Source organism: Ailuropoda melanoleuca, chromosome 6 (genome assembly GCF_002007445.2).
Source record: "Ailuropoda melanoleuca isolate Jingjing chromosome 6, ASM200744v2, whole genome shotgun sequence".
In the NCBI taxonomy this organism is placed as follows: domain Eukaryota; kingdom Metazoa; phylum Chordata; class Mammalia; order Carnivora; family Ursidae; genus Ailuropoda; species Ailuropoda melanoleuca.
Genome location: NC_048223.1, coordinates 74318329 through 74341501, shown reverse-complemented (window position 1 = coordinate 74341501; position 23173 = coordinate 74318329). Strand labels below are relative to the sequence as shown.

Here is a 23173-nt window from a genome sequence, read left to right as displayed (position 1 = left end):
TGACACCAGGGTACAATTTTGAAATTGCAGAGACAGGGAAGTATCATCTGTTTTTTAATTCATTTTGACAGGCAGCCTGGAGTACAGAAAGAAGCTCTCCCATTAACAGCTGTGTGACCCCAGGCAAGGTACTTACACTCTCTGAGCCTCATCCATATTATGGAGAAAAATAACACTGTTAACTCACTGAGTACTCCTGTGAGTTAAGCATATAAAGTGTTTAACGAACAATTGTCTCCTAGGAAGGTCATACTGAAATTAATAGAAGTCTAGAATTTTCTTCTGAGGAGCTCTGGTGTCTTCTTTCCCCAAATAGAAGGTATCAGCTTCACCTTTTCTGGTTTCTGGTTTGAAATTAAGTGTGTATGTGTGTGTGTGTGTGCACGTGCGCGTGCACATGGTTATGTATGTACATGTATGAATGGATTTCATCACCTCTAGAATACCCTAAAAAAGACAACACTCAACTAATTTTTTCACACCCTTTCTAAAAACTTGCTCTTTTCTTGTGTAACCGCTTTATTGAGATATAATTTACCATAAACTTCAGCCTTTTATTTTTTATTTTTTTTAAAGATTTTATTTGTATATTTGACAGAGAGAGACACAGCCAGCGAGAGACAGAACACAGGCAGGGGGAGTGGGAGAGGAAGAAGCAGGCTCCTAGCGGAGGAGCCTGATGTGGGGCTCGATCCCAGGACTCTGGGATCATGCCCTGAGCCAAAGGCAGACGCCTAACGACTGAGCCACCCAGGCGCCCCAAACTTCAGCCTTTTAAAATAGACAGTTCAGTGGTTTTTAGTATATTCACAAGTCATTCAACTATCATCCCCACTGTCTACTTTCAGAACATTTTTTCACCCCAAAAAGATACCCAGTAAGCATTAGCAGTCGCTCACATTTACCTCCAAGCTCCTCAGCCCTAGGCAACCACTAATCTACTTTCTGTTTATATAGGTCTCCCTATTTTGCTACTGGTTTCTTCCTTTTAATGGTTAGTATGAATTGCACTGCTATGAACATTTGTGTACAAGTGTTGTGTGAGTATATGTTGTCAATTCCCTCGGGTGTACACCTAGGGTTGGAATTGTAGCTGTAGACGTAACCATTTGGGGGACTCCCAGCCTGTTTGCCAGAGTGGCTGCACCATTTCATTGTTCCACCAACAGTGTACACAGGTTCTAATTTCTCCATATCTCTGCCAATACTTGTTATTATCTGTCTACGTGATTATAGCCATCCTAGTGGGTGTGAAGAGGTATCTCGTGGTTTTGATTTGCATTTCCCTGGTAACTAATGGTATCGAGCATCTTTTCATGTACCTATCTGTGTTCCAGAACATATCTTCTTGGGAGAAATGTCTATTCAAATAATTTGCCCATTTTTAAATTGGGTTATTTGTCTTTTGTTGGGTTTTAAGTGTTCTTTATAAATACTCCAAAAACTGGAACCTCATCAGATATATGACTTGCAAATAATTTCTCTCATTCTCTCTTTTCACTTTTTTGATGGTAACCTTTGAAGTACAAAAGTTTTTAATTTCAATAATGTCCTATTTATTTTTCCCCCTTTGGTTGCATGTGCATTTGGTGTCATATCTAAGAAACCATTATTTAATCCAAGATCACAAAAATTTACGCCTGTGTTTCTTTCTAAGAGGTTTATAATTTTGGTTCTTACTCTTAGGTCTTTGCTCCATTTTAAGTTAATTTTTGTGTATGGAGTGAGGTAGGGGTTCAGCTTCATTCTTTTGCATGTGGATAACCAGACCATGTGGCACCATTTGTTGAAAAGGCTATTCTTTCCCCCCATTGAATTGTCTTGGCAAAAACTTGCTTCTTAAACTGACATTCTCTGGGGAAATGTTCTCCCAGATGAGGAACTCAAGGAAGTGGGACCATTGTAGGTTAGCAGAGTACTTTTAGAAGCAACTGAGCAATAACTGCGACACAACAAAGTTCCAGTGTCTCACTCTTTTAAGTAATTTGTGTATACCACTGCTTCATATATTCCTGAAACAACCCTATACAGTAACCTCCATCATTATAACCGTTTTATAGATGGGGAACTGAGGCTCAAAGAAGTTTAATGACTTGTGTAACAAATTACTCCAAAACTTGTGGCTTAAAAGAATGCATATTTGCTATTTCTCAGTCTTTGAGGGTCAGGAATGTGAAAGCCCCTCTCTCATGGGGTTGCAGTGAGGATGTTCGCCAGATCTGTACTTATCTGAAGGCTTGACCAGGGTCAGAGGATTTGCTTGCAAGCTCATTCACATGGCGGGGGATTGGAGACCTCAGTTCTTCACCATGTGGACCTCTCCAGAGCCGCTTGAGTGTCATTGTGACATGGCAGCTGGCTTCTTTCTGAGTGATTACACTGCAAGAGGGAACAAGGAATGAGCTACAGTGAATCTCACGACCTGACCTTGGAAATCACCTATCATGTCATTACTTCTACCACATTCTGTTCACTAGAATCAAGTCACTAAGTAAGGCCAACATTCTCTGGGGAGGAATTAGGCTCCACCTTTTGCAGGGAGACATATCCAAGGATTTGTAGACATATTTTAAAACCACCACACATGCCCATGGGCCAAAGATAAGTAGTTTTTTTTTTTTAATTTATTTTCAGGGTTTTTTAAAAAAGATTTTATTTGTTCATTTGAGAGAAAGAGAGAAAGCATGAGCAGAGGGGAGAGGCAGAGGGGGAGGAAGTAGAAGACTGCCCGCTGAGCAGGGAGCCCGACGCGGCGCTCGATCCCGAGACCCTGAGATCACGACCTGAGCCAAAGGCAGACAGTTAACCATCTGAACCACCAAGGCGCCCTGATTATAAGTGTTTTACCGAGAGAAGCCCAGTGTGCAAGTACTGATAAGTCCCCACTTGCACCACACTTGTTAATATCCCTTTGGCTAAAGGAAGTCACATGGCCAAGCCCTGAAGCAGTGGAGAAGAGGACCAGAGCCCACTGACCGGGAGTTAGAGTTCACTGGGGGCCTCCAATGTAACAGTCTAGCACAATGCACTATCTTTTATCTCCCCGAAATGTTGGTGTCTTTTTGGAGTTGTCTTTTCCGACTTGCATTGTCTCTGTTCCTTGGGTTTACTTTCTCTGCCTGTTTTTAAGCCCCTTTTTTCAGGTTAGAAGCTTTCCTCACATGCCTGATGATCTTGGGCCGTCCATTCACAAGGAGGTGAAATACTTAAAGGACGCTCCAAGGTGGAGGGGAGGCTTGTTCTCAGGGTGAGAATCTCTGTGCGGTCATGAGATCCAGACCAACTATTTCACTGGGAGTCCCCCAAATGTCATTATATATAAACAGGTGTTTTATCTTCTGCTGGTCAGTGTTCCCTAAAAAGCAGCCTTCATTTTCCTGCCTGGGGAGTGGAAGACTGGGCCTGGGTTCTGAAAGGCAAGCTGGGGCCAGGGAGGGAGTAGGGACTCTGTCCATTCAGAATGCAGACTTTCATTTTCCTTCAGTACAGCACCTTCCCGAGGCCACACCTGGAGTGTGTCTCTGAAGCCCCAGGTGTCCCCAACACCTGCTGCATCTCTTGTCCTACTTCTCTCAAAGATAAACCTCCCATCACCTGTGGCTATCCTGGAGGGAAAGGTGCTTAGCTGGGCAGGATAGTGGAAGAGATCTGGGGGCTCCAGCTGTTCTTTTTAAAGACTTTAAGCCAGTCTTTTTCTTTTTCTTTTTTTTTTTTTTAAGATTTTATTTATTTATTTGACACAGAGAGAGACAGCCAGCGAGAGAGGGAACACAAGCAGGGGGAGTGAGAGAGGAAGAAGCAGGCTCCCAGCAGAGGAGCCCAATGTGGGGCTCGATCCCAGAACGCGGGGATCACACCCTGAGCCGAAGGCAGACGCTTAACAACTGAGCCACCCAGGCGCCCCTAAGCCAGTCTTTTTCTGTCCAACCACACCTCACACCCCTGACCGCAGAGGTACCTGGAGCCTTGGATGCGTGAGCCTTCCTGGAGCGCTGATAAAAGCTGGCTTTTCTCCTGTTCGCTGCTCCACCCCCACTTTCCCACTCTGTGGACTCAGTCACCCCACATCTCTCTTCTGTCCAGCTTCCAGAATGTTGTTGCTCTCACTGGTCTTCTGCCATATCCTGCACTGACTTCTTAGTCCTTATGGGTTTATGCTTTAAAAAAAAAAAAAAAAAGCTCTCACTTTAGGGGGTGTCTAATGGGAAAAACACGTAAATAGCTAAACGCGTATGTTTACCTGGTTTCATTTAAAGAACACAACAGGTGTTTTTAAATAGCCTATCAGTTAGGAGTCAGTTGCAATAACAGAAGAGGTTTATTCCAAGAAGTGGGCACTTGAAACAAACTGGGTGCGCTCGAGGAATGGGCTCCAGGCTGGGCCTTCAGGAATGACCCTCAGAACCCTGCAGAACTGACCCTCCAGGAGAGCCGCTACTTGGAGCAGAGTCAGGAAGCTGGAGAGTAAGCCGCTACTGGTCCAGCCACCAGCCCCACCGTAGCCAGGATCAGGGATCACGGAGCTGCTGCTGTCGCTCTAGTGGCTTCAGAGGGCAACATGAGCCCTCTAGATCCATCCAGATAATGGATGCCTGGGGCAACAATGCTGCTTCCCCCACTTAACTCAGTTCTGAATTCAAGTCTTGTGTGAAGGCATCTGCTGGTATAGCCCTGATCCCTGAAACACACATCTGGGGGTCTTGCTTCAAGGGAATGTGAAAATGCCTTTTTTTTTTTTTTAAGCTGTCCAGCCTCTGCATTGTGAGAGGGCACAGCAGAAGAAAGTTAGGACAGGCATCGAGTGCACCAATCTGCCTATCATTCACGAAAGGTTAAGGAAATGTGTATAAACACTTTGTAACTGGACACTAGGATTCATTCGACTGTTCTCATCTCAATTTCCTTCCTCTTAGCCTTTAATTAGGGGTTAAACTCCAGAGGCATCCCCTCTTGCCTTTGGTCAGAGGTTAGCGAACTTTATCTATAAGAGGCCGGAGAGTAACTATTTTAAGATTTGCAGGCTAGATGGTCTCTGTCACAAGTATTCAACTTTATTGTTGTAGCAAGAGAGAAGCCAGAGACCACGTGTGAACAAACGAGTGTGGGTCCAGAAAGACTTTCTTAACAGAAGCAGACAGCCAGCGGGATCTGGCCCACAGGCCATAGTTTGCAGACTCCCATATTTGTTCATATTGTCCTTTAACAAATCTTTAATGAGCACCTACTATGTGTCAGGTACTTTTTGGGGGAGGGGATAGAGCAGTAAACAAGACAGAGGTGCTGCAGGTCCCATGGAACATCCTGCCTGGAGTGATGGTCTCCTCACCCACCCCTTCCCTGCCTTGCCCGCACTCTTACTCAGTAGTCCATTTAGGTTGACCTTCCTTGACTTTCCTCTCCCCAGCCAGGGTCGCTTCTCTCCTGTGAGCTCCCGCAGTGCCCTGTGCACACTGTGATCACTTGTACCCACCTTGTGCAGGAGTGCTCTTGGCTTCTGCACCTGGTCCCCTGCAGGACTGCTAACTCTACAAGGACAAGGACTTCTTGCCTCACATCCCTCGGGGCCTGGCTCAGAACCAGCCTGTGGCCTGTACGTGCTGAGCTGACTTCAAAAAGCTTTTGTGGAAGCTGAGATATAAACAGGAGACTCAGTCGAGGGCAGATTGATCTGGTGTGGCCCTCCTTTTTCAGATGAGAATTTTTGTTTCTCAATTGGGTGATGGTGTAATTGACATGGAGCCCTCACAAGTGTGCTTGCCTCTGAGTTTTGAGGAGTGTTTCCATTCTTGCAAACACCACCACAGTAAAGATATGGAACATTTCATTACATCCAGAAATCTCCCTCAACTTTTTGCAATGAACCCCCCCATCAAAGCCCAAACCCTAGGCAAGAATCACTGATTTGCTTCCTATCACAACTGATTCACTTTGTTCTAAATCTTTGTGTAAATCGAATCATACCATGTGTATTATGTAAGATGTCACTTTTTCATGCAGCATAACGTTTTGCTCATATGAATAGTCCATTCCTTTTTAGGACCGAGCAGTAGTCCTCTTACGGATATCCATGGTCTATTTGTCAGATGAGAATTTTTTTTTTTAAGATTTTATTTTTATTTATGTGACAGAGAGACAGCCAGCGAGAGAGGGAACACAGCAGCGGAGTGGGAGAGGAAGAAGCAGGCTCCCAGCGGAGGAGCCTGATGAGGCACTCGAAGGACTTGATCCCGGAACGCCGGGATCACGCCCTGAGCCGAAGGCAGACGTTTAACGACTGCGCTACCCAGGCGCCCCTATTTGTCAGATGAGAATTTAAAGGTATCTCTGCCTCCTCCCCCAGAGCCTACCACGGGGGACTAGGGGGGTCTCGTGTGGCCTTAAGTATACTAGTTGGATATTATCTCAGAATGAGGTTATTTAGATAGCTGGGGATTGGGAAGCTGCCAGGGCAATTGTGACCCCACAGTCATGGTATCCCAAGGTCCACACCTGCTGTCCTGCCTTTGAATATGCAAATTATTGATCGAACATACAAAATACACCACATATGAGCAGCCCTTTTTTGGAATGTTTAACATCTATTAATATAATTGGAGTTGCAAAAAATGGAAGTAGCCTGGATATCCCCGACCCAGGGATATCCTTTCTAGAGTCTATTATTTCAGAGGTTGGCCCCCCGGGCTTTCTAAAACTTATGCCTTCTCCCTGCATTTATCTGGTGCCTGTGTTCCCTCTGGTTCTGTCTTCTCCAGGGGCACAGGGAGGCCGGCCCCACCCTCTGTCATGAGGCCATCCACGCAAGGTCTGTATCATCATAAGGATAATCACCGCTTACCTTTGGATAACACTTTTCCACTTTGCAAAGCACTTTCGGACCATCATCTCGCGTAAACTGAGCCACAGCCCTATGATGGAGGCAGACTGCTTATTGTTCTCACCTACATTTTACAGATAAAGAAACTGAGGCTCAAAGAGGTTATGATTTCTCTGAAGCCGTGCAGCCAGGACCCATGGAGCTGGGACTAATGTTCCTGCTTCTGGCTGGCCATCCTGTGCATTTCCTCCTTCACCTTCTGTGAAGGTGCCTCTTGGGTACCCATTCTTTATCATCACATTTCTGAATGCCCTGGGCAATGAACAGCATCCATTTCCTGAACTCCTGAAACATAAGAGACAGAATGTGTTCAGAAGGTGATAACAATCACAGGTAACTTTTATAGGCATCCAGGCTGAGTCAGGTGCTATACTAGGCCTTCTAGAGATCTTATCTCTATATTCCCACTGCCATACAAGGTAGGTATTATTATGCGTGTTTTACAGATGAGGGAGCAGCCTTAGAGAAGCTAGCTTGCCCAAGGTCACCTGTTATATCTATAGAAATTCTCTAGCTTCTTGCTGTGGTTGGGAACAGTCTACCATTGCACAGGCTTCGACATGCCTTGATTCCAGTGCTGGCTTTCCCACCTGCTTGTTGTATGACCGTGAGCTTTGAAGCTATTCTGTCCTCTGAAAAATGGGAGGGTGAACCCCTCATACCCAGAGTGTTCTTCTAAGGATTACATGTCCGGACCAGCCAACGTTTGGCCAACGAGCGTGGTGATTAGGCACCAATCCAGTTCCAAGAAATTGCCAGGGGCCGTGAGGCTGGGAGAAGAGGGGCAGGTGGCATAGCAGCATGACTGTTGGGTATGCCAGCGGGCCTGTGCTTCAGTCTCAGCATTTCCTCTTTGGGAGGTTTTGCCAACCGAAGTCTGTAGCTGTAGACTTCAGAAAATGAGGTTCGGTTTGTTCAAAGTCACTTTGGCATAATAAAGTCCTCCCTCGAAGTCAGTTTATTATCTGCCTGTTTACTACAATTCAACACCTGTCTTGCCTGTCTTTCTCCCTCTCCATCCCAATATTAAATAGAAGATTCTTCATGGTACAGTCCTCCCTGTATTACCCCAGGCCTGCAGGAAGAAAGCAGGCAGTATGCTTAATGCCACACCACGTCCAGTCTACCATTGAGAGACCTTGAGCTCCAACCAGAGAGAGCACTCTGACAGTACGGTCATGGCAGTACACAGAAAGGTACTGTCATCCAGACAGTGAGTAAGGTGCCATGCCCCGTGCCAACCATGGCCCGAAGGCAAAGCACGCAGTGTACAGAGCCTGAGAGCCCAGAGCTAAGAGTGGGTGCTTGCCATGTTGGAGCAAGAGGTACTCGGCCCCAGGGAGCTTCTGCTCTGTTTTCTGCTCTCCCCGGGTTTTGCTTTGTTTTGTTTTGTTTTCTTCCCTTTCCTTTTTTTTTTTTAAGATTTTATATATTTACTTATTTGAGAGAGTGAGTGAGTGACAGAGAGAATCCGAAGCAGACTTCCCACTGAGCACAGATCGTATGTGGGGCTCGACTCCACCACCGCGAGATCATGACCTGACTAGAAACCAAGAGTCAGACCCTCAACTGACTGAGCCACCCAGGCGCCCTGAGTCCAGGGTTTTCAATGGGAGTCCTTTTTTTTTTTTTTTTTCCCCTCAGTGGGAATCCTTTTATGATGACTAAGTAGGCACTGTCAAATTCACAGTGAAAGACTGACTCCAGGGATCTGATCTCCATGCAGGCTCTGAACAAGATACCTGGCTTCCATCTCTCCATCAACAAACTCATTTGGAAATATCTGCTCAGATGCTGGTATGGCCCCAACTTTGGATTCAGGGGTGAACAAGGGCACACCTCATGGAGCTTCCATCCAGCTATGTGACTTAGCTGCCTTGGTGACAAACACTTATCCAGGTCTTCTGGCTGGATTCGGGTGGGGTTATTCATCCATCCACTCTGAATTCAGCTCAGAAGCCCTGGGGTGGCACCGACTAGAAGTGCACATTGGATTACGTCACCACCCTCTCTTCCATGGCTTCCCATTATTCTTGGAATCTTGAGGAAGGCCCTGCATGGTCTGGCCTCAGCCCCTACAGTTCTCACTCTCGTTTTCTGTGCTCCTGTTCCTCACGTGGTCCACACTCCCTCCCATCACAGGGCCTTTGCATGTGCCATTCCCTTTGCCTGGTGGTTCTCTGTGGTGAACAGATGTTAAGGTGACAACATGATGCTCACTTCCTGGCATTCACACCCGTGAGTGTGGAGGGATCTGTGACTTGTTTCTTTCTTTTTTTTTTTTTTTAAAGATTTTATTTATTTATTTGACAGAGAGAGACAGCCAGCGTAAGAGGGAACACAGGCAGGGGGAGTGAGAGAGGAAGAAGCAGGCTCCCAGTGGAGGAGCCTGATGTGAGGCTTGATCCCAGAACACTGGGATCATGCCCTGAGCCCAAGGCAGACACCCAGTGACTGAGCCACCAGGTGCCCCTGGACCTGTGACTTGTTTCTAACCAACAGAATATGGCACAGGCAATGGAATGTCACTGTTGTGATTATGTTAATTATGTAAGACTCCATCTTGCTGGTGGACTCACTTTAGAGTCCTCCCCTACCCCCGCCTTTCTCACTCTTGCTCTCACTGGCTTTGAAGAAGCAAGCTGCCATGAGTCCTGCTGCCACAGGAAAACGAGTTCTCCCAGAGCCTGAATGAGCTAAGACGTGGATCCTTCCAGTCAAGCCTTCATGTGAGAACACAGCCCCGCATCACACCTTGACTGCAGCTTTGCAAAGGATCCGGCTAAGCCGTGCCAGGACTCCTGACCCACAGAAACCATGAGACAATAAATGTATTGTTTTATGTCACTAAATTTTAGTTTCAAAAAAGAAAGCTGTATAAATGTGTTACGATTTTTTATATGAGCGTAGAAAACCAATAAGTTCTCTAATATTCACTTCCTTGACTTCTACTCATCCCTTATCATCCCCATCCCACTCGGATGCATTTTCTCAGGACAGCCTTCCCGTCCCTGTCTGCCAGGGCCCACTCTCCTATTAGAGGCTCTCAGGTCACTGCGTGCCTCACCTGTATGACCTGTCCAATTATAGTTGTGTGATTAATTGCTATCTGCCCCTTCACTAGACTGTAAGTTCCATGAAAGCAGCCTATCATGGTCTCTGCTTTTCCCCAGGGACTAGCACAGTGCCTGCCACATGGCCATGTCCAGTAACTCTCTGGTGAATAAATAAATAATCTATCAGGAGGAGTTGGGACAAATGTAGTGAGAGACAGGGATTGTTTGGTAGTTAGACCTGGAAGAAAGTGGATAATAGAGTCCCCATTTATCATGACATATCTGGGCAACTGAAGCTAAGAGTGTATTTGGGGGCATCCTTGGTGGGAATGATGTGTCCCTACAGCAGTCACACTGAGCCAGCCCCAGGGCTTGGCATGAGTGTGTTTCTCTTGGAAGCTCTAGACTTCTTCCTCCTTTCAGAGGAACATCTTGTATTTTGATCACCAGGCAACTCTCTTAACAACGTCCTCCCCTTGAGTTTCCACTTTGAGGAAATGCAGGGGGAGAAAGGAGGGGTAGGCAAGGTGAAGGGAACTTCAGCGTGGCAGTTCCAGCAAGGTCCACAAAATGCCAAATAGCTTGTCCCCATAATATATAGGTAGGTGAGTCCATGGTGCTGGGACTGGATTGTGTCCACTCTCCCCCAATCCATGTGTTGAGGTTCTAACCTCAGACACAGTATTGTATTTGGAGATGGGATCTAAGGAGGTAATTAAGGTTAACAGAGGTCGTAAGGGTAAGGCTTTAAACCATAGGGCTGGTGCCTTTATAAGAAGAGGAAGAGATACCAGAGCTCGCTCGCTCTCTGCCACGTGAGGATGCAGTGAGAAGACAGCCATCTACTGCCAGGAAGAGAGACCTCACCAGAAACCAAATCAACTGGCACCTTGCTCTTGAACTTTCCAACCTCCAGGACTATAAGACAATACATTTCTGTTGTTTAACTCACCCAATCTATGGTATTTTTGTTATGGAAGCCCGAACAGATTAAGACACGGGGTTATCCAGAAGGCAGTTTATTCTATAAAAATAAGGTTGAGGATCCTCAGAGTTTAGGTTTGTGTTCTCCTGTATCTTCAACTTGACTTTTCCTGTCTCCTCTGATTTTTTTTTTCATCAGAGTTTAAACATGCCCAAGTCTCTATAACTTTAAAGCCCCCTCTCTGGGTCCCAACGCCCTTCCTAGTGATTGCCATGTTTTCCTCCCTACCTTCCAGCCAAGCTTCTGGCGTTGTCTACACTTGCTGGTTTATCACGCTCTCATTTCCATTTATTCACTCTTCAGTCCCTTCTGCTGGGCCTCTCCCCTGCAATAGCCTGGAAGCTGCTTTGATGTCACATGAAGCAGACTTTTTTTGGTCCTCATCTGACTGTGCTCTTTTTCTCAGCCCTTCCTCCTCCTTTGAGTTTCTGGACACTGGTCTCTTCTGCTTCCCTTTCTCACTTCCTGGCATCTCCTTCGTGGTCTTCATCTGCCCTCTGCTACCCTACTGCCCCTCATGGAAATGTTGATGTTCTCCGGGTTTTGCCCTTGGTCCCCACCTTTCGCATCCCACACCTCTGTCCCATAAGCCGTCCCACTCCTTTTGCACCAGCATCCGCTGAGGGCTCACCAACCCATAGCTTCAGCCCATATTCCTTGCAGCTGCCTGGATGTCCCTCATGCACATATAACTGTACATCCTGTCAGTCAAGCCTACTGCTCCCCCCTCCCCCACCCCCGGCTCCAAGTCTTCTCCCCTCTCACACACCCTTTCCTGGCACATGGCATCATCATCCTCTGATCGCTCCAGTCAGAGACTACAGGTCAACCTCCATTCCTCTTTTCCTCACTCCTCGGCTCTTGTCAGTCACAGTGACCTAGCTTCTCAGCCTCCTAAATATTTACGTGCACCCATCCAATCCTATCGCTGCTGCCTCTTAGTCCCATACAGAGAGCCTGAAAGACACTGATGTAGCTGTTGCCTCTGTATGGCGTGATTTTAGCAGGCAAAGGAAAGCTACAACGGCTGCTCCAAGGAAATGATCTCTGGCTCTTTCTAAAGCTGTAGCAGAGGAGTGGATTGATGTTTGGAGATGCAGGGCTTAGTGGATTTTTAGTGAACTCCGTGTCATTGGAGGCCCTCAAGGAGAGGATACTGTAGTGCGGCCTACTGCTTTGGGTGTGACATGGGGCTGGACACGAGATGGCACTCTGGTGACCACATCCAGCTCACAGATGCATTCTATTTGGCTCATATATGGTTCAAAATTGTTTAAAGAGTTTCCAACATTAGACGCCTGGAGACTTCAGGGCGCCTGGGTGGCTCCGTCGGTTAAGTGTCTGCCTTTGGCTCAGGTCATGACCTGAGGGCTCTGGGATCGAGTCCCATCAGGGAGTCTGCTTCTACTTCTGCCCCTCCCCCCACTCGTTCTCTCATTCTCTTTCTCTCTCTCTCAAATAAATAAAATCTTTAAAAAATAAAACAATTTACTTAAAAAAAATTTTTTTTTAAACTGGAGCCTTCAACATAAGAAAATGGATTTCTAGCTTTTCTGGAAAAATCAGAAATAGCAATTCTGGACCCAGAGCCCAGGATCAAGACTGGGAGCTGACTTAGAGTTGCTGCCTCCAGTGGACTGTTCTCCACAGTGTCCACTTGCGGCTTTGCTCGCTCATGCTCCTGTCTGGACCCTGGAAGCATCTGAGTTTGCTAAACCTGAACTAGATATTCCCCAGTTTCCATCCAGCCTGCTTTTACACTATCGTATTTCAGCAATGGAGGAAGATCCTCTGGGATTTCCTCGAGGCTCTGCCATGTCACTAATCCTGGAAAATCCCCCTTCCCTCGTCTCTGCAGTAAGAAGTGTAACTGGACCTGTCCGCTCTTTGCCTCTACCCCCTACTTCCCTTTCCTGTCCACCCCACTCGTCTTCCTGTTCCAGATACTCTTCTGGCTGAGGTCTTCAGTCCTCTGTGGCCCACTCAGCTCCAATATTGCATCTCTTCAAAGCCCAGCCTCCTCAGGCATTTTGGTAGATGATGTGTGCCCATGTCTCACCATTGCTCTGGAAGTTACATGACTCACCGAATGAGGTATTGGAAGATAGATGAGTGGGGATGCTCTTATACAAGGTTCTGAAATTCTGCTAACGGATGCAGGGGAACGAACGACCGTGCAGGGAGATGCTGGACTGGTTAGGAAATGCTTTCAGCTGCAGATAAGGGACGTAGCTCCTCAAAATCCTGAATAAAAGCCATGTGACAAGATGTCCAGAGTTCCGAGGTTGCTGGAGGGGGTTCAAGACCCCTGTCACAGTCAGAGATGGCTGCTGAGGCTGCAACTATCAAAGTCACACTTGAGGCGGGAAGAAAGCGGTCTCATTTTATCAGGAAAGCAAACACTTGTCCAAATACCTCCAGCTGATTTCTGTTTTTATTTCACTGCTGTGATGGGTGGCCTTCCAAAAAGATTGGTTGGAGTCCTGAGCACCAGGACCTCAGCATGTGACCTTATTTGGAGATTGCATCTTTCAAGAGGCAGTCAAGGTAAAAAGAGGTCCTTAGGGTGGGTTCTAACCCCACATGACTGGTGTCCATGTAAAACAAGGAAATGTGGACACAGACAGACAGACGCGGAGGGAAGGCCATGTGAAAGAACAATGGAAGAAGGTGGCCATCTACAGGCCAAGGAGAGAGGCCTGGAGCAGAGCCTCTCCTCACAAGCCCTGAGAAGAAACCAGTCGTGGGACACGGCAGGACTGTGTGACAATAAATGCCCATTGTTCAAGCTACCCAGTCTGTGATACCTTGTCGCGGCAGCCTAGGAAACAGGTACAATCGAGCCGACTGTGACACATGGGTTCCTCTGGTTTCAAGAGAGGCAGGGAAGGCAGGGACTCCATTGACATAGTGCTGCCCGGAACAAAATGGGGTTCTGTTGATGAGGAAATAGAAGGCAGGGGATGTTGGAACGGCCACCAATAGCATCTGCCAATATCCTGCAGAGTCAGGGATGAGAGAAGCTGGTCTACAAGAAAGGGTGAAGAGAATGGATACATTAATAATTTCCCGGCCCGTTGATAAACTAACAGTTGGCCAATAAGCATTCCCTAAGTATGTAGGACCTCCAGCCCTGTGCCAGGTAAAGGCTATTTCCACTGTCAATCTCCGCTCTTCCCTTGAGCAGCTCGTAAGTAGACTCGGACACAGGATCTGTATTTATGAGCCATGTTTCCCTGGGCCCCAGTAGTCTGAGCATGAAAAACAAGATTTATTTCTTTGGCTTAGTTCCCACCTACTGAATTGTAGGACCCTCTACCCCAAATCCCTCCCTCTGGCAGAGAGGCTAATTGTTCCCTAGTATCCATTTCCGCCTTCCTCTTTTTCATATAAAATACACAAGTTTTAACAGAGCACATGATAACTCAGCCATAGACTATATTGCCAGCCTCCCTCCAAGTCAGGTGTGGTCACATGACCAATCCAGGCCGTGGGGAGTGAAGGCGAGCGATGCCGGCAATATTCGGGTCATCCCCTTAAAGGCAAACTGGCTTTCTCTGGACCTTTTCTTTTTTCCTTCCTGCCAACTCCGAAAGGGTATAACTGCAGTAGCAGCCTGGGACCCAGAGGTGAAAGCAGCATATTGAAGATGACATAGTAGCCGGCCATCTTGGTTTTTAGATGACTTGCTTGGAACAGAGCTGTCAACCTTCCCTAGATCACCTGTCTCAGGAGAGAGGGAAACAAAATTTTATTTAAGTTGAAGTATTTTCAGGTCTTTTTACAGCAGCCTAGCTGTCTGCTAGTTGCGATAATCCCTGAGAATAGAATGGGGTGTCCTATGTGTACTTGCAGACATAGTGACCTCTGACACTGTGCGGGGTGGAGCAGGGAATGCTCTCCACAGTGACATTGCTTCCATGTGCTTTGTTTCCAAGTCCCAAGGCAGGCCTGTCTCTGGCATTCAGTTTCTCACTAGGACCCCTGAGCTAGGGGCAGGGCTGGAGTGAGGCAAGACCTAAAGAGACACTTTCAGGCTGTGCGAGCGTGGGATTGGCAGCTGAGAGAGAGAGGCTCCTTCAATGTTGTTCCCTGGGAGCCTCTGGGACCACTCCCTAGTCTAGGACTGCCAGAAGCCATAGCTTCGTTGTGGCCACCCTCTTCGTCCCTGAGGGGTCTTCTCCTGTCATGTGCTTTCACCCCGGGCCTGAGACCAGTGACGTTGCCCCCTGAGTTCCAGCCCTGGTCTATCTCCGGACCTCCTGACTCTACTCCCAAGACCTTGTTGGACAGCTCCCAGTGGATGTGCCCTTAACGGTCTTCTGAACATACCTTAAATCCTCCCGCTCTTTAGTCAGCCCTGGACCCGCATGTCCTTTGATCTGTACAGGGCACAGCCTAGTCCCCCGCACCTGACCCCTCTTTCACACATTTTTCTCTTTCATCCCCACATCATTTCCAAGTGCTGCCCCACCTATCTTGGAAATATCTCTTGCATCTGTCCCTTTTCGGTTCTCTCTACAGCTACCTTAAGTCAGGTCCTTGTCTTCCTCGCATGGACCACCCCCTTGCATGGGCCCTTCTAGAGTCTGGCCACTATACAGGTAGGCTGTGGAACTGGGCTACCTGAGGTTGAATTCTAATTCTTCCACTTGTAGCCATGTGACCTTTGACAAACTCTTTAACTTCTGTGCGCCTTTGTTTCCTTATCTTTAAAATGGAACTACTGGCAGGTGTGTGTGTGTGTGTGTGTGTGTGTGTGTGTGTGTGTGTAAAGATGGTATAGATAACACAAAGTATGTGGTAGAAAAGGTGACATTTTAAGTATGAACCGTTATTGCTGCTGTTATTGGCATTATTATTTCAAATCATCTTGTGCTCTGTTCCTTCCTTCCAGAGTGCTTCTGGAAGGAAGTGACCTGTCACTCCCTTGCCCAATATGTTTACTCCTCCCTATATCTACCCCCTCAGTGGCCCTTCCCTATTGTCTCTGGGCTCGACCATGTTTTGGCTAATGAGCTAACAGAAAGTCTGTGCCACTAGCTGAGGCTTCAAAAATGCTTTCACTACGGGCTTGCCTTTTAGACCGGGCTGGTCCTTGATAAGTGACCATGTGGAGCAGAGGCCCCAGTCTGTCCGCACTGAGGCCCCTCCACCAACAGCCAGCTGACTGCCAGATGCGGGAGTGAGGCTGTTCTAGACCATCTGGCCCCAGCCGGCTGCCAGCTGACTGCAGAGGTCAGCCCAGCCAGTTCAGACCAGAACTGCCCAGCTGACCTACAGAATTGTGAGAAATGACACACGTTTGTTGCTGTAAGCTGCTCAACTTCAGGGTGGTTTGTTGCAAAGCAAAAGCTAACTGAAACACCCAGGAAGTCAAGGACCACCTTGTCATCCCGGCAGCGAAGGCCCTCACGAGGGCTCAGTGTACCTTGGTGTCCTATTCCCAGGGCTCCTTATCTCCCCGGCGTCAGCCAGAGGTGGGCACTTGGGTGTTCCCGGGAATGCTTTATGCTTTCTGGCTCCTGAACCTGTGCTCAGGCTGAGCCCACTCTGGGAGTGCTCTTCCCTTCCCTACACCTTTCCCTCTCTCACATTCTTCTTGGTCTTCTGTGTCTACTGCAGTTCAACTGATCCTTGAAGACGTCTTCAAGGGGTCTATTTTCCTGCGGTGGGCGGGCCAACTGGGAGCAGCCAGTCCTTGAAACTCTTAACTTGGTATTGCTGAACTCCTAATTGTCTGTTGTAGTGGGACAGTCTTTCCCAAGGTGGGACCTGTATTCTTGGAGGTCCAGGAGCACTGCTTTGAGAGAGTGATAACCTTTTTAAATTTCTTCCAAGCATTTTGAACTAACTAAGGCCCTGCCGTGTCTTTGCTATCTCCCTAGCACTCGCTAGCCTCCTTTTAGAACAGAGAGAACAGCCTCAGGAGCAGGCCTTCAGCAGGCAACAGTAATGTTGTTTCATTTTATTCACTTCATTATATTTAACAAGTTTTTCCAGTTCTATTGGGATATAATTGACTTACAGTGTTTATTTTTCAGGTTACTTTCCATCTATGGCAAATGATTCTACTTTCCATCTGTAGTAAGGATATAAGGTTTTCTTTTCTTTTTCTTTTTCCTTTTTTTTTTTAAGAGAGGGAGGGTGGGGAGGGGCAGAGCGAATCCCAAGCAGGCTCCACACCCAGTGTGGAGCCTGACACGGGGTTTGATTTCATGACCCCGAGATCACGACCCTAGCCAAAATCAAGAGTTGGACGCTTAACTGACTGAGCCACCCAGGTACCCCCAAAGTTTTCTTTTAAAATAAACATTTTTAAGTTAAACCATGAGTCAGTTTAAAGGAAACAAAAGTAAATGATAGTATCATGTGCTGGTAAACCAAGAAATAAAGTCCTGATTTAAAGCGTGTGCTGATTTCCATGGTATAAACCTTCTAACCATGCTATTCCCAATAACCAGGGTAGCGCCACTGAATGTAGAGTGGGGAGGAAGTGTGCAACATGAGCTCTCTGAGTCTACCGATGGCTCAAGCTCGCCAGCAGGTGGGCTCGGGTAGAGCAAATGTCAGCAATGGCTGCAGCTTGAGAAATGCTTCATTAAAGTCACTTTTCATAGGAATCTTCTTTGTCATAGCAGAGTGCTTGTGTCTCGAAGGTATTGACTGCTTCCTGCTCCTCTTTGCAAACCTTGCAGTACTGGAGGGGACCCTGGGGGGGGCAGTACCTGGGACCAGGCTGAAACTTCTGGAAGCGGGACTGAGTGAGTTGCTCTTCCGCTTAGGATGAGAGTGACTTGGAGCACTGGGAGTTCCTGCCTGGGGCTCACCCAGCTCCGGGCAGACACATGGCTCCAGGTTTAAGGCTCAGGGAGGCACAGGTCGTGCATAGGATCTGGCTACACATGCCAATGGGATATTTTGTTTCCACCAGAACATACTTCTCCCTCAAGGGGTATACGATGAGAACAAATATTAGAAGAACAGAATGGAAAGGGAGAGATTTAAGGCCTGGTATTCATTTTCTAGGGCTGCTTGTAACAGAGTGCCATAAACGTCCCGCAGTTTAGGAGGCTGGAAGTCTGAAATCAAGGTGTTGGCAGGACTGGTTCCTTCTGAGGCTGAGGGGAGACCTGTTTCAGGCCTCAGTCCTTAGTCTGTGGATGTCCCTCTTCTCTGTGTGTCTCTTTTTTTTTTTTTTTTAAGATTTTATTTATTTATTTGACAGAGAATAGAGACAGCCAGCGAGAGAGGGAACACAAGCAGGGGGAGTGGGAGAGGAAGAAGCAGGCTCACAGCAGAGGAGCCTGATGTGGGACTCTCCCATAACGCCGGGATCACGCCCTGAGCCGAAGGCAGACGCTTAACCGCTGTGCCACCCAGGCGCCCCTCTGTGTGTCTCTTCACATTGTCTTCTCCGTATTCCTATTTGTGTCTAAATTTGCCCTTTTTACGAGGACAGTAGTCATATTGGATTAGGAGCCCCCCCTACTGATGTCATTTTAATTTGATTACTAGTGTAAAGACCCTATCTTGAAATAAAGTCACAGTCTGGGGTCCTGGGGGTTAGGACTCTAACATATCTTTTTTGGAGGGATATAAGTAAGCCCACAATAGGCCTTGAGATTGATTCTAGTAATTTTTTGATGGGAAGTGGTTCTCATCAGGGCTCCTTGTCTTTGGAGTTGAGCTGTCGGCTTTGGCCACAGGACAGTGTCCCTTCCACAGCTACCCTGAGAATTTATCCTGCTCGGCGAGGGGCAGACCCTCAGGAACTAGCCAGATAACAATTGGTCACAGCACAAGGGGCTTCCTATCCAGCAGGGAGCCACGGGACTTTCAGGAAATCAGCAGGGGCCATGTTCAAGCTCTGGCAAACAAGCCTCTCTCTGTTGATAGGTGAAGGTGTATGGCTTCCCTAGCACGTGACCAGGCCTCCAAAGATGCTCTGTTTGGGAGCAGGAGCTTTCTCTTGCACAGCCCTGTCCCCCTGATCCTCTCATTAGTTATTCTAGAACTGAAGGTGGCAATGGATAGCCTGTGAGTGAGAGAGAACATTCTGCCAACTGACTGTGTTGAATGAGATCAGTAAACATCACAGTTGAAAATCTTAGCACCGTGATAAACATTGACTGAGCACCTACTATGTGCTGGGTGTCACAGGAATATTTATCGAGCACTGCAGTAGATTGCAAAACTAGCCTTGATTCTCTCTCTACCCATCCCTATATCCATGTTCCTTGCAATGTGACTTTGCCAGTCCTGCCATCAGAAGATGGAATCTATTTCTCCACACTTGAACCTGGGTTGGACTCGTGACTTGGTATAGTCAATACAACTATAGGAGTAATGTAGTGCCAGTTTTGAGCCTAGACCATTAGAGACCTTGCGTGTGTCCATGCTTGCTCTTGGAACCACACAGCTCTGCGTGAACTAGCCTGCGCTAGTCTGCTGGTGGGTGACAGACGTGTGGCCCAGTTACCTCAGTTGACAGCTAGCCATCTCCCCAGAAGCAGAAGCCTCTGGCTACTGAGCTACTGACCCCGGATGCATGAGGGAGTCCAGCTGAGACCAGAAGAACTGCCCAGCTGAGCCCAACTTAAAATGCTGACCCATAAAATCATAAACTAAATAAATATTTATTATTTTAAGATACTTCTGGGGCGCCTGGGTGGCTCAGTCTGTTAAGCATCTGACTCTTGATTTTGGCTCAGGTCATGATCTCAAGGTTGTGAGATGGAGCCCCGTGTTGGGCTCTGCGCTGGGCGTGCAGACTGCTTAAGATTCATTCTCTCTCTCTGCCCCTCCCCTCCCTCAAAAAAAAAAAAAAAAAGACACTTTGGCACTTTGGGGTGTTTTGTGATGCAGAGATAGAAAGTGCTGACTGATACAAATACTTACTATGTGCCAAGCTCTGGTTGATCTGAAATCAGGCAGAGTCTTGGGAGAAAAGATGTGTACAGAGATGTCATAATAATGGGCATGCTGCAGTAAGTACTCTGGAGAAGCAAACACACCAGCCACAGAAGACGCAGCCTCTGAGCTGGGCAGGAGTCTTCTCCATGTGGAGTTGGAGGGTCCAGAATGAAATACCTGGGAGAGAGGACTGAATATGATAAGGCACGAATGTGGGATGCCTCAGGCGGGGGCCATCATAAGTCAGTGGATTTCCTGAGCCCTTACTATATGCACAGAAATACTAGCCTGGCGCTCTCAGGCCTGTGGCCTGTAGAAGAAGAGAAGATATCCATGTGTGGAAATTGGCCAGAGATATAAAGCTGTTTTCTTATTCCTTTTTTTTTTTTTTTTTAAAGTAAGCTTTATACCCCGCATGGGGCTGGAACTCACAGCCCAGAGATTAAGAGTCACATGCTCTACTGACTGAGCCAGCTAGGTGCCCTGCAAGGGTGGTCCTCTTTGTCCAGAGCAGTAAGGATCTTGGCTTGGGCAGAACAGGACTCGATCCACTTGTTATTAATATCTGGTATCTGGTATATAAGTGGCAGGGATAGAGTGATGATGAGATTGGGGAAAGGCTTCGATAGACAGTCTTCCGGGGAAGGAGTCAGAAAACGTAGCCGCTCAGCCTTTCCCCTGAGTGGTAACCCCTTGAGGGCAGGCTCTGTGTCTCCTTGATCTTGTCATACCCAGAGACACAGGACCTTGCATACACTAGGCATTCAGGTTTAAAGACTTTCTTTGGAGACATTTCTCATCCCCTTTCCTGTATTCCTACTTACCCATTGTATTAGTTTTTAAGGGCTGTTGTAACAAATTGCCACAAACTGTGTGACTTAAAAGAAATGTATTTTCTCATGGTTCTGAAGGCTGGAAGTCTAAAACCGAGGTGTTTTCAGAGTTGTGTCCTTTCTTGCCTCTTCCTAGCTTCGGGTCCTTGCCCACACAGTCCTTGGGATTCCTTGACTCATGGGCACATCACTGCCATCTGCTCTGTCTTCTCCCTGTGTGTCTGTGTCTCTTCTCATCAGAACACCACACACGCCCTACTCCAGTATGACCTTACCTTAACTAATCTCTGCAATGACCCTATTTCCAAATAAGGTCACATTCTGAGGTACTGGGGGTTAAGACTTTAAGATACCTCATTTTGGGGAGACAGTTCAACTCATAACATTCATCAAGACCCAGGGGAATGTGTGTTCCTTAACTGCCCCAAACTGGAGACCGAATTAAATGGTCTTTCTTCAGAGCTCCTACGTATTTAGTACATGCTTCTGTTTACTAGAGCATTTCACAAGCTGATCATTGTCACGGGCTGAGTCAGGGGCCTCGCCTTTTTCGTGGTTTCCATAGTGTCTTGTAAAAGGTACATGGTGAGTCCTCCATCAGTGGAGGCCTGTGCGTTGGCCATCTTTCTCTGAGCCGTCATGCTCAGCACTGCACGAAACAGGTCATGTATTTGTCCTCGCAATGACCCCTGTATTTATGTACTTTAACTCCTATTTTATAGTGGAGAATGTTGGAATTTAGAGAGATGAGATAGGGTAGCCAGAATTATTGTCTCTAAAAACCTGAATGGGCACCTGAAGGCATCCCATGAAAAGTTTTCTATCCCCCATCTTCACATTTCTCCAAGTACCCCTGATCTGGCCAATTCAACTCCATTCCCTTAAGAAGAACCCGGAGCCTCAGTCCTATCGATCCCGGAATCCGTGTAGCACGTTCGGGTCTACACGCCCGCGCTCCCTAGCTTTTTCCCTCCAGAAGCCGCACACAAAGCGGATCCACCCTGCGCACGAGAGCGCGCGGGCCGCTTCTCCGCGCGCGCCGCTCCCGGGCGCGGCGTGAGGACCGGCGCCGCTGATTGGCTGCGCGCGGCCCGGGCCCGCGGCCTGCTCCCGCCCCGGCACCTATCCTGGCCCGGCGTGGCCGAGCGGCCGTGCGCGCAGAAACCGCGGTCCCGCGCGCCCCGCCCCGCCCGCTCCAGCGCGCCACTGTTGCATGGGGCGCCGCCGGCGGCCGAGGGAGCGTGACTGCGCTGCGCAGGGCGCTAGGAGGCATTGTCGCTGTAAGTGGAGCAGAAAGCGGCCCAGAACGGGGCCCCACGCTTCGTGCCCCGCAAAGTAAATGCAGTCTGAGGCTGAGCGCTGGAGGGCTGGGGGCGAGAGGGAAACAAGTGCCCCCGGTTCTGCAGCGTCCCCGCCCCTCCCCCAGGTCACCGGGTGGAAAGGACAGCGGTGTATCAGCTGTGGCATCTGCAGTGCCCAGGGGCCCGGCGCCGCGCCGGCTTCCGCTTGCAAACTGCGGTTGGACCCCGGCTGGCCCGCGGGAGTGGGCGCCGCGGTGGCTGGGAGTAGGGAGCCCGGGAAGCGGCGCCAGGCCTCCGTCCCCGCGGGAGGCGCCCGGGCCGGGAGAAGCTGTTGTGTATTTAGTTCCTGAAGCAGCGCTCTCGGGACTCGCTTCGGTCGTGGGAGCTGCAGACACCCGCCCCAGGGCATGCCTCCCAGCCTCCGGGCAGCGCGGGAGTCCCCAGCCCTCTGCGATCGCTAGCTTTCGCCCCTCTCCCTGCCTTATTCTCCCCAGTCCCCGCCTGCCGCGCAAGGGGAGGGCTGGCGACAAGGAGCCATTGGCTGCGGGTTCCGGGGGGTGGGGTAGACGGGTGAGGCGGGCCCCTTGCGCGAGGCGCGGCGACCCTGGCCTGGCCTGGCGCGCATTCCTAGGAGGCGCGGCCCGAGGATACCTAGGTACCTGGAGAAGAGCGCGCGCGCGGCGCTGCGAACCCCGAGGCTCAAAACCAGGCGCCAGCAGGTCCCACTCACGCCCCAGAGGGCTGATTTCCCTGGGGTGGAAAAGTGGGTCAACTCTGTCCAGGTCTCGAGGGCTTTCGGGGCTACTTGGATCCCATCCAGCCCTCCGCCTCTCACCTTCCCACCTGCTCCCCTGCCTAGCGTGGCCGGAAGGACCCGCAGGAGCCAGCGCTGGGGGAGCTTGCACACATGGCTCAGGAGGCTCGAGTTGCCCTTCCGAGCGGCTGCCAGGCTCTAAAGTTCCCAAGTGACCACACCAGTAACTAAATATAGGAGCAGCTGGTGCGGGCGGGGTGTCGCCTCAGCTCCTTTGCACAGATCTCTAGGCTCCAGATAAGGTAGAGTTCTCACTGGGGAGGACAGGAGCGCCAGCAGGGGACTGCAGTGAAGGTTTAAGCAAAAATCACCCCAACTCCAGCCTTGTATCCGGGTGAAACTAGGTGATGGATCCAGAAGGGTCTGTTGCCAGCTCCCACAAAGGAAGACAACT

The 23173-nt window shown here is 48.7% G+C and overlaps 1 protein-coding gene across 4 annotated transcripts in view; it reads left to right on the top strand.

The window, feature by feature from the left end:
* Window positions 1–23173, top strand: part of LRRC20 (leucine rich repeat containing 20) — a 107952-nt gene that overhangs the window by 1911 nt on the left and 82868 nt on the right. For 2 of the 4 annotated variants that reach the window (XM_034662622.1, XM_034662620.1), the window contains exon 2: window positions 72–128. The gene's annotated coding sequence lies outside the window, so the exon portion shown is untranslated. Of the gene's footprint in view, window positions 1–71; window positions 129–21863; window positions 21945–21981; window positions 22000–23173 lie in introns of those variants that run through there. The other 2 variants (XM_034662619.1, XM_034662621.1) reach the window with 2 other exon arrangements.